Source organism: Cervus canadensis, chromosome X (assembly GCF_019320065.1).
Source record: "Cervus canadensis isolate Bull #8, Minnesota chromosome X, ASM1932006v1, whole genome shotgun sequence".
In the NCBI taxonomy this organism is placed as follows: domain Eukaryota; kingdom Metazoa; phylum Chordata; class Mammalia; order Artiodactyla; family Cervidae; genus Cervus; species Cervus canadensis.
The window spans coordinates 16,575,367-16,587,520 of record NC_057419.1 but is presented as its reverse complement, the minus strand read 5'-3'; the positions used below and the strand labels follow the sequence as shown (position 1 = coordinate 16,587,520).

General features: G+C 49.6%; 1 pseudogene; it reads left to right on the top strand.

Annotated features, from left to right (window-relative positions):
- The first annotated feature begins 7,536 nt into the window (after nucleotides 1–7,536).
- On the top strand, nucleotides 7,537–11,062 carry LOC122434732 (annotated as a pseudogene).
- Nucleotides 11,063–12,154: the final 1,092 nt, after the last annotated feature.

Sequence of the window (12,154 nt, the reverse complement as noted above, 5' to 3'; positions counted from 1 at the left end):
AGCTCTGAAATGATTATGTTAATTAAAAGAAGCCAGGAGCAAAAGGCTGTGCATTGCATTATTCTGTTCATGTGATTGCTTATGTCCCAGATTAGGTAATTCTCTAAAGACCAAAAACAGAGGAGTGAATGCAAAGGCCCAGATGAAGGGGGAAATGGAAAATGTCTGCCAACTGGAGAGTGTTTCCCATTGGAGTGATGAAAATATTCTAGAATGAGGCTGTGGTTATGGTTATTCAACCTATGAATAAGTTACAAATCAATCAATTATACAGCCTAACTGGTAAATAAATGGTACAGGTACAACATGTCAATAAATCAAATAAAAAAAAACCCACTGAAATTAACTTCTACATCCAGGAAAATTATCCTAGAAAGAGATATTCTCATATGAACAAAACATTGGGGAATTCATTCTCAGCAGATACCGTGTCTGTAAGAAATGTTAAAAGAAGTTATTTACACAGAATAAGATTATATTGAAGAGAAACTATGAGTTAAGAAAGACTGTTATGTTGAAGTTTGATAGAAAACAACAAAATTCTGGAAAGCAATTATCCTTCAATGAAAAATTAATTGAAAAAATAAACAAAGGCAAATTGAAATGAAGGTTTTTTTCTCTTATTATTAATTGGTTAAAGATAAATGCTTCTTTGGGCTTCTCCATCTTTGTTTTTCACTGATTATGAATCTTCATAATTAAAGTGGGTTTCACATATACAAGATCTATTTTCGCTCAGTGGTAAAGAATCTGCCTGCAATGCAGGAGCTGTGGCAGATGCGAATTCCATCTCTGGGTCAGGAAGATCCCCTGCAGGAGAGCATGGCAACCGACCCCAGTATTCTCGCCTGGAGAATCCCTGTGAACAGAAGAGACTGGTGGGCTCACAGCCCATGGGGTGGCAAACAGTTGGACAAAAGAAACAGTCTCACAGACTCAGAAAAGAATCAATGGTCACCAGAAAGAAAAACAATAAAAACTGCGGGACAGGGAGTAATGAACTAATTCAGGCTAACATAAGGAGGCTAATACTATGGGAAAAAAAAAAAGAATCCACCAGGAACCACTGTGTAACACAGGAATCCTATTTAACACTCTGTAGCATCTTATATCGGAAAAGAACCTGGAAGAGAAGATATACACATCTATGTACAAGTGAATCGAGTTGTTGCCGATCCAAAATAACCCAAAAAATACCCACAACTTTGTCATTCAACCACATATGACAATTCAAATTAGGGAATAAAAGTACAAAAAATGAATCAGAAAGGCTGACTCTATTGCCCTCAGGCCATGGTGACCCAGATGGTGTCACATCCCTGGAGCCTGAGCTGGTTTCGGTCCAAAGACTGGAGCGTCTCATTGCAGATGGAGCTGGGAGCATGTGGCAGGAAATGTGATCCCACAATGGACCTGAGGTGCCTCCTTCCCTCTGCATGAGCACCCAATCTCCAGATGCAGGTGGAACCTCCTGCAGAGAAACCAAGCCTACATCACCCAAGAATTGGTGAAGCCTCCAGGCTGGAACAGGTTTGCAAGGTCCCCTGGCCAGTCTATGTCCCCTAGGCTGGGGTTCCTACCTCCAACCTCCATCCTTAGGGTCACCCCACCTACAGATGACAGCACCCTCTGCAGAGTGGTGTCCACAAACTGGGATGTGTCCTGGGAACCCTGGGTAAGGGGGAAGGAGAAATGAAACTCAAGCCTTGGGTGTTTCTTTTGGCACATTCCACTCTAGCTGACAATCCATGAACAGAGTTTTCCATGAGACTCAATGCCTGAGGACCAGAGTGGGGCAGGAAGCAATGCTGTTTCCTTAGAACCGTCTTCCAGAAAAACAACTGTAAACCTAGTGCTGTTCAGCTCTTCATATACACAAGGCCTGTGGGACTGTAAATGACCCCCCCCCCCCACTTCCTGTCATGTCCCGGGGTAGATAATCAGACAGGAACTCAAAACAGGGCCACCTTTCAAGAAAACAGTGTCAAGAGGTAAACTGTAGTCACTCTGTACAGTATCGAAAAGCACCTAGAAAGTTTGTCCAGCTCACTATGTATTCAGTTCAGTTGCTCAGTTGTGTCCTACTCTTTGCAATCCCATGGACTGCAGCACGCCACTATGTATTAAATCAAAACTCCCATGAAAAACCCCCTCCCACAGGTCAGAGTGGCCACTGTCTAAAACATCCACAGAGAATACGGGCTGCAGAGGATGGAGGCAAAAGGGAATTCTCCTACACTCTCAGTGGGGGTGTAAATGGGTGCAGGAACTATCAAAACCAACAAGGAAGTTCTTTATCAACTAAACATCCAGAACCACATGGCCCGACAATCCCATGTCTGGGCTCAGACCCAGAGAAAATCAGAATTCACAGTGACCCGTGCACCCTTGTTTTCAGGGAAGCTCAACTGACAATGGCCAAGAACTAGAATTGTTGCTGGCCAAAATCTTGGCTTTCTCTGCCCAGTGAAGCCAAATAAAAAATATGGAGACAGAATTTGAAGGAGATACAAAAGTGGCTTTTATTCTCAAGCCAGCAGAGAGGGGAACACAATAGGGTCATGCCTCAAGGACTGTGCAACCCCACCCCCTGCCCATGAAGAGTCTAGGGGCTTATATAAGGCAAGGGCTCACAGTCAGGTGTCAGTGATGAGGAACAAAGGGGACAGGATCTAGATTTCTTCCTCGTGCATTTTTCCAAAGACAGTCATAGACTGAAGTCAATAACCAGTAACTGACTCTGGCAGTTGGGGTGGCTCTGCTGCCTTCTTTCTGATACGTAAGTATAAGGGGAAGAGTGTTGTAAGGGTAAACACCAGATAGGGGATGTATTTAGCATAGAGTCCAAGGAAAAAATGTTACTTGTAGCTCCTGCAGAGTTGGGGGGCAGAAAAGCAAACTTAGTCACAGACATTCAGAGTTATGAGCAGTTAAAGTAAAAAAAAAAAAAAAAACTAGGAATGTTCAGGGCAGCTCACTGTTTTCTTTATCTCCTTTGTTCTCAAAAAAGGGAAAGAATAAAAAACTCATTCCTCTTTTTTTCTTTTGCATGTATTCTCAGTCGCTTCAGTCATGTCCAACAGTTTGTGACCCCATGGACTATAGCCCGCCAGGCTCCTCTGTCCATGGGATTCTCCAGGCAAGAATACTGGAGTGGGTTGCCATGCCCTTCTCCAGGGGATCTTCCCCACTCAGGGACTGAACCCATGTCTCCTGCATTGGCAGGTGGATTCTCTACTGGCTGAGCCACCAAGGAAGCCCTCCCTGCAAAAAATTCAACGAAGTTATTCATTAACAGGAAAATGAAGTCAGAGTGGTGCACCTCTGCACCGGAATACTACCCAGCCCTGAAACAGAATGGAATAATGCCAGTGACAACAGCGTGGATGGATAGAGTCAATACCATACTAAGTAAAGGAAGGCAGATAGAGAAAGACAAATATCAGAAGGTATCACTGACAGGTATCTTCTTGAAATTAATGCAAATGTAGGGTATTACACAGTAGAAACAGACTCACAAACTTAGAAAACCAACTTATGATTATTTGTAAAAAAGTTAGGGATGTGGGATAAACAAAGAGTTTGCAAGGAACAAACAGACGTTAATATACATCAAACAGATAATCAGGAAAAAAACTTGAATAGCAAAGGGCAGCCTACTGGAGACACTGTAATTTCTTCTCTGGGGAAGATGAACCCAAAAAAGCATTGATAAATGTCTGTTTATCACTGAATCCAGCTCCTGTACACCTGAAACAAACACAGTATCGGAAATCAACCCTACTTCAAAATAAAACAACAATGAATGCACAGAAAAAGAAATTTACAGCAGGATCCTCTAGGACCCACCTCCAAGAGTAATGGAAATAAAAGCAAAAATAAACAAATGGGACCTAATTAAACTTAAAAGCTTTTGCACAACGAAGGAAAATACAAGCAAGGTGAAAAGACAGCCTTCAGAATGGGTGAAAATAATAGCAAATGAAGCAATTGATAAAGAATTAATCTCAAAAATATACAAGCAACTCCTGCAGCTCAATTCCAGAAAAATAAATGACCCAATCAAAAAATGGGCCAAAGATCTAAACAGACATTTCTCCAAAGAAGACATACAGATGGCTAACAAACACATGAAAAGATGCTCAACATCACTCATTATCAGAGAAATGCAAATCAAAACCACAATGAGGTAGCATCTCATGCTGGTCAGGGTGGTTGCTATCAAAAAGTCTACAAACAATAAATGCCGGAGAGGGTGCAGAGAAAAGGGAACCCTCTTACACTGTTGGTGAGAATGCAAACTAGTAGAGCCACTATGGAGAACAGTATGGAGATTCCTTAAAAAAACTGGAACTAGAGCTGCCATACAACCCAGCAATCCCACTGCTGGGCATACACACCGAGGAAACCAGAATTGAAAGAGACTTGTGTACCCCAGTGTTCATCACAGCACTGCTTACAATCGCCAGGATATGGCAGCAACCTAGATGTCCATCGGCAGATGAATGGATAAGAAAGCTCTGGTACATATACACAATAGAATATTACTCAGCTATTAAAAAGAATTCATTTGAATCAGTTCTAATGAGGTGGATGAAACTGGAGCCTATTATACAGGGTGAAGTAAGTCAAAAAGAAAAACACCAATACAGTATATTAACACATATATATGGAATTTAGAAAGATGCTAACGATGACCCTATATGTGAGACAGCTAAAGAGACACAGATGTAAAGAAAGAAGAGACTTTTGGACTCTGTGGGAGAAGGTGAGGGTGGGATGATTTGAGAGACTCGCATCAAAGCATGTATATTACCATATGTGAAACAGATCACCAGTCCAGGTTCAATGCATGAAACAGGGTGTTCTGGGATGACCCTGACAGATGGGATGGGGAGGGAGATGGGAGGAGTGTTCAGGGTGGGGAACACATGTACACCCACGGATGATTCATGTCAAAGAATTGCAAAAACGACTACAATATTGTAACGTAATTAGCCTCCAATTAAGATAAATTAATTCAAAAAAGAAAAGAAATTTACAAGTGGAGTGTGAAGCAAAAGCAATGCTGACTCCTTGTGGCCATTTTTTGTAACAGCAACTCTAAAAGCTGTGTTCAGTTCAGTTTAGTCGCTCAGTCGTGTCTGACTCTACAACCCCATGGACTGCAGCACACCAGGCCTCCCTGTCCATCACTGACTCCTGGAGTTTACTCAAACTCATGTCCGTTGAGTCAGTGATGCAATCCAACCATCTGATCTTCTGTCACCACCCTTGTCCTCCTGATCTCAATCTTTCCCAGCATCATATATGTATGTGTGAGTGTGTTTGTGCACAGGAGGGGCTGGAGGGCCAGGACCACCTGGGGGAAGGGAGGCACCCACCCGGGATCTCCACATGGAAGTTGAATCCCTCTAGGTCAGAATACAGAGCCTGAGGGAGCCCCTGGACTGAGGCTCATGGGGACAGTGACAAGCCCATCACAAGTCCTGAGCTGGTGCTGACCCATGTTCTGGCCAGTGCCACTGCGGGAGGACACCTGATGACCCAGGTCTTGTGTCCTGTCCCTGCATTGAGGGGGTAGGGCCATGGGCTGGTCAGAGTGGATGGACACTTTGGTAGCCTGGAAAGTGCTTGGGGGACCCAGTGAGTGTTTTAGGGGGCTGGTGAGTATCTGGGGGACCCAGTGAGCATTTCATGGGGCTGCCGAGTTTGGGAGACCCAGTGAACGTTTCAGGGGGCTGGCAAGTTTGGAGGACACAGTGAGCATTTCAGGGGGTCGGTAAGTATCTGGGGGAGCCAGTGAGCATTTCGTGGAGCTGTTGAGTTTGGGAGCCTGAGCAAAGGTCTAGGACCATGGTGTTCATGAAGCCTGCTGACCACTCTGGGGGTTGGATGTGCAGGACGACAGGACCAGCTATGTGCTGGGTTTGCTGGCCCTGCATTACTCCATCCATTCATTCACCTGAGAACTATTTCCTGAGCACCTCTGTTTCCATCCCCACCCACAGACGTGCATGAGGTCACACGGGGCCTCCTCCAGAGTCTCACTGCGGGCCGGCGGGGGCAGAACCTGACCTCACCGGCACGCGCCCCACCTGCTCACCTGAGTGGGCTGAGAACTCAGAGGGTGCGGCAGACTCACAGGAGGAAGCGCCATCAGGGTGTGCAGGGGCACCCGGCTTGCTCCCTGGGGTGCTGTCCGAGGCCTCGCGGCTGGGTGGCACTACTGCTGGGCACTCCTGAATCTGCACTGGGAAACCAGACAGCTGGGGTTCAGAGACAAGGAAGAGAGGACAGGTGACCCACACCTATGTGCCTGGGAGATGGCAGAGTGTCTTGCAAGTACAGGATTGGTGTCCACAGGCGATGGGACATTATTCCTCCCATCACAGTGAACCCACCACCATCTCAGGCCAGTGCAAATGGGCAGATGAAGTGCATGTGACACCCTGACCCGGATTCTGATGGAACAGAGGTCCAGGGATGTGGAGACAGGACGGCTCAGGGGTGGGCAGGTGACCTGTGCTAGGTGGAGAGTTGTGGAAAGGACACCCAGGGGGCAGGTGACCTGTATTATGGGGAGGTCTCCTCTGTGAGGGGAAGACAGACACACACCCTCAGGTGTCCCCAGGATGGTGACACAGACACACCAAAGGAGCCCTATGTGGCAGGGCACACACATCCACAGGGGCTCCCCATGGTGAGGTGCTTGGGGTTCTGACATACTGTTTTGCTGTGTGTTCTACTTGCATCTCGTTGACTATTCGGATTAGAGAAGAGACTTTTATTCTGAAGGGTTATTGTGAAGAGGAAAGGGGACTATTACAGGAGGATGAGCTCTTCAGGGAGAAGGACTATTATTCTAGAGAGGGGGTGATTACATAGAGGTAGGACTTTATTTGTACAAGCGGCAACATTACCGTAGAGAGCTGACTAATACGATAGAGGGGAGATACAACAATAAATAGGGCTATGACCATGTAGGGGGGATATCACTGTGGAGAAAGTGAAAGTTCATCAGTCTTGTCTGACTCTAGACAGGCCATGGAATTCTCTAGGCCAGAATACTGGAGTGGGTAACCTTTCCCTTCTCCAGGGGATCTTCCCAACCCAGGGACTGAACCCAGGTCTCCCGCAATGCAGGCGGATTCTTTACCAGCTGAGCCACCAGGGAAGCCCTACTGTGGAGAGGGGATTCATAATCAAGGAGGACCCTTACTATAGTGGGGGACTATGACTGTGGAGGGGGGAAAGTTGTAATAGGACGACTCTGATGCCATGGGTCTTGTGTGTCCTCAGTTCCAAGGGTCCAGCTTGGGTGTTTGGAGCCTGGGCTGGTGAACCCACAGGGCGCTTCCACCCAGGGACTGCCTGAGAGGAGGGTGAGGCTGGACTCTGCAGGAACACCCCCCCCAAGACCACAATCTGGATCCGGGCTGTGTGCTCCACGTGACCAGTGACCCTGGAGACCCTGTTCCCAGAAGCAGGGCCTCAACCCCGGCAGCACCAACACTGTTGATTTCACAGTGGACGATGTGGCCCTCATTGGGCGTCCTCAGTGCATGCCCAGCCCCTGAGCGGGGTGGCCACCCTCTGTGCCCAGCACAGGTGACCGACCTCTGTGTGCAGGTGCTGAGCATCACGAAGCAGCTGGATGCCAGCATGAGGACCTGCCGATGGCGCACACAGAGGAGGACACCGAGGGGAATCTGCACTCTGGCCACATGGTGTACACGACGGCCCTCGTGGAGGTGTGGGCGGGGGCAGAGGGTATGGACGGGGGGTCCGCCAGCCAGGACACCCATGTCTGGTCCAGGCACGACGGGGAGGGCCTCTGAAGGGATGGGCACATGTCCACTCAGACAGACACACGTCCACTAAGATGGACACATGGTCACTCCAGGCAGGAGTGGCTGACCTTTATGGGGACAACACAGGTCCACTCCAGTTAGAAGACACTGATCTCTAAGGTGGCGGACACACTCCTCCTGGCAGGAGAGGGCTGACCTCTGGCATCAGGCACTCAGAATTCCCGACCAACATGCATTTCTGAGCTCACACCTCTACCCCTGGCCTCTGGGGTGTCTCCCAGAATTTGACTAAACCAGGTCCCTGACATGTCTTTTCCTGTGTCCAGTTTTGGGGTGTCCAATCCATTCTCTCAGCTGCTGGCCAAGTCACTTTATGTTTCACTCTGGCCTCGGCACCTGGTGCCCCACCACAGAACCTAATGACCCTTGGAGGTTCCGGCCTGGGCCTCACTGTGAATGTACCCTGCTGGCCTCCCACGCTCCCTGGAGTACAGACTTCACACAGTATTATAAGCACTGCTCTCTGCTGCTGTGCACACACACACACATGCATATCTGTGCACACACAGACCCTGAACACATGCACACATGCATGTGCACCTGTACCTACAGCAGCGTGTACATACACACACAGAAACACACACACACACACACACACACACCAGAGCAATGCCACAGCTCCCCACTGCCACTCAGGAGAGGCTGGGTCCCTTGGGAGCAGGCACCACGCTTTATGTCTTTGTGTGTCAGGAACCCCCAACCGGTCTGTAGAGTGGCTGTGCTGGGGAAAGTCCCCACACACGCCCCTCTGTCTCTCACTACAAGGCCCTTCTCCTCCACCCCCACCCAGGACATGCTCACGGAGATCTCGGAGTGGCTGGAGAACCACCCCCAGGAGGTGGATATCCTGGCGTACAGGAACTTCGAGGGCATGATGGAGGACCCACGCAAGCACCTGATGGGCTGCATCAAGAACATCTTTAGGGACATGCTGTGTCCCCGTGGGGTGAGCAGGGGCCACAGGCTCCCCATGCTCTCTGCAGCAGGGGCGGTGGGAGCACTAGGCTTCACTGTAATCAGACTATCCACTGGCTGCGTGAGGCTGATTCAGGCACCAGATGCTGCTGCTCACAGAACCCCAGTAATCCACCCACCACTGTCTCCACTCAAACACCCCAATAACCAGCCCATCACTGGTCACAGGCACCCCCAATAATCCACCCTTCCTGGTCTCTACTCAGACACCCCCAAAATCCATCAATTACGCCTCAAGATGCCCCAGTAATCCACCCGCTGTTTCCTATCAGAAACCTCTGTTTCCACTCAGGCACCTCAATAATCGACCCATCACTGCTCAAGACACCCAAGTAATCTACCCACCACTGTCTCCACTCAAACACCCCAAAAATCTACCAATCACTGCTCAAGACACCCCAATAACCCACCCATCACCGTCTCCACTCAGACACCCCAGTAATCTACCCACCAGTGTCTATTCAGACAATAATCCACCCATGACTGCCTCTTCTCACAGAGAATCCAGTAACCAGCCCATCCTGCTCATAAACACCACAATAATCCACACATCACTGTAGCTTCTCGGACACCCCCAATAACTGACACATTGTTTCACAAAGCAGCCCAATAACCCCTGTGCACATGTCTCACGGGCACCCTGATGATTCCCACCCAGGAGGTGCTGACTCTATGCCAGCTGTGGTCACAGGGCCAGCAGGTCATCCTGTGGTACAAGGATGAGGTGTCCATGAGTCAGCATGCAGAACTGTGGCCCAGGATTCCCTACTGGTGGGGGATCCAGGTGAAGCACCCAGACCTCGTCCACTACCTGGAGCACATGAAAAGCTGCAGCCACCCAAGTGAGTGCCACCTTCACACTGGGACACCTGGTCACATGCATGTCCTAGCACATGGGGCTGGCTTTGGGTTCAAGTGGAGAAATGGAACAGGACGTATTAGGGGACATTATTCTGTTCACCACATGGGTGTGGGCATCCTTGGGGACATCAATCTGTCCACCACAGGGGGTCAGGATGTAGACAGGGCGTGAACATCCGTGCGGACATTATTGTGTCCACCACATAGGGTCAGGATGTGGACATCTTTGGGGTCACTGTCCAGCCCACCTGCCCTCTGTAACAGGAGAAATTCATGAGTCAAGAATCCTGTGAGCCCCTGCTGTCTGAACTTTGGCCTCTGCTGGACATCTGAATCTCTGACAGGGAAGGAGGCCAGAGTCTGTGTGGGTGATGGCACAGCTTGGTGACTGCATGGGCAGGTGACCCCATGGGTTAGGGGTCACATGGGTGGGTGACTGCATGGGTGGTTGACCCCATGGTTTACTGGTCACATGAGCGGGAGACTGCATGGGTTAGTGATTGCATGGGTGGGTGACCATGTGGGTGGGTGACTGTGGGCGGGTGACCAGTTTGAGTTGCTGACTGCCAGGATGGGTTGATGTGAGTTGATGACCACACGGGTGGTAACTGTGTGAGTTGATGACCTCGTGAGTGGGTAACAGTGTGAGTGGGTAATCATGTGGACAGGTGACCGCATGACCTCGCAGGTTAGTGACCCTGTGGGTGGGTGAACATGTGGCTTGGTGGCCGGGTGGGATGGTGACCCCATGGGTGGGTGATCACGTGAGTTGGTGGCCACGTGGAGGGATCACCACATGGGGTAATGACCCCATGGTCAGGTGACCATGTGAGTCAGTGACCACATGGGTTGGTTGGCCACATGACTCCGCGGGTTAGTGACCGCACACGTGGGTGGCTGACCCCATAGTCTGCACCATGAACAGCAGCCCCTCTCTTGTCCCAGGCAGGCTGTTCCTGGCCGGCATCAACCTCACAGAGAACCTGGAGTTTGTCCTCATCCACCCGGCCTGGTCCCTGGAGAACGTGACCCTGCGGGGGCTCCCCTACCTGTGCGCGTGGGTGAGGGGCCAGTGCCCAGGGTCGGCCACCGGATGCACCAACATCATCGCGGGCGACTTCATCCCGGCTGACGGGTTTGTTGGCGACGTCAATGGGTGGAACCGGAAGCTCCTTGGGGCTGAGGGACAGCGCATGTGTAGAGCTGGGCATCGCGGAGGCCGCTCCTCTTTCGCATCCTGTGACGTCACTGGGCTGAACCGGAAGCTGCTTGGGACTGATGGATGGCACGTGGGTGGAGCTGGGTATCACGGAGGCTCCGTCTCAGTGCGTCCTGTGACATCACGGGCCTAAACTGGAGGCCACCTGGGTGCTGATGGATGGCGTGCTGAGGAGCTGAGCATCGCGGAGGCTATTCTTAGCCCCGTCCTGCGGGGCTGATCATTCGTCCACCCATCCACTGAATGTGGGTGACTGCAGAGGTGGGGCCAGGTGGCAGGGTCCATGGTCTCCTCGGTCCTCCGTGTCTCTCTCGGCAAATGCAGAGTGTGAGGTGATTAAAGGTGAGTGCATGATTTGTATAATGACAGCCTCAGGGAGACACACCTGGTTCTCAGGTCTGTGGCTTCCCCATGGCTGGGGTGCCCCCTCCCCCTGGGCACTGAGAGCAGCAGACAGTGATTCCCAGCTGGGGAGGGGAGGAAGCACTATGACAGAGTGTCCATAGGAGGGGATTGAGCACTTTGCGATCCCACTGAGAAATCCCTTTTATTAGATAAGGGGCTTCCCTGGTGACTCACCTAAGAAGGCCTTCTTATCTCTCCTTACTATTCTTTGGAACTCTGCATTCGTGTGGCTACATCTTTCCATGTCTCCTTTGCCTTTCTCTTCTTGTCTCATCTATTTGTAAGGCCTCCTCAGACAACCGCTTTGCCTTTTTGCAATTCTTTTTTTGTGGATGGTTTTGATCACCACCTCCTGTACAATGTCAGGAACCTCCATCCATAGGTCTTCCAATACTCTGTGTGCCAGATCTAACCCTTGAAACTATTTGTCACTTCCAGTGTATAATCACGAGGGATTTGAATAAAGCAAAGAAACAGAGGAAAACAATAGAATGGGAAAGACTAGAGATCTCTTCAAGAAAGGGATGCCAAGGGAATATTTCATGCAAAGACAGGCACAATAAAGGACAGAAACGTTATAGGCCTAACTAAAGCAGAAGAGATTAAGAAGAGGTAGCAAGAAAACACAGAAGAACTGTAAAAAAAAAAAAAATCTTAATAACCTGGATAACCACGATGGTGGGATCCCTTAGCTAGAGCCAGACATCCTGGAGTGCAAAGTCAAGTGGGTGTTAGGAAGCAGCAGTAGGAACAAAGCTAGTGGAGGTGATTGAGTTCCAGTTGAGCTATTTCAAATCCTAAAAGATGGTGCTGTTAAAGT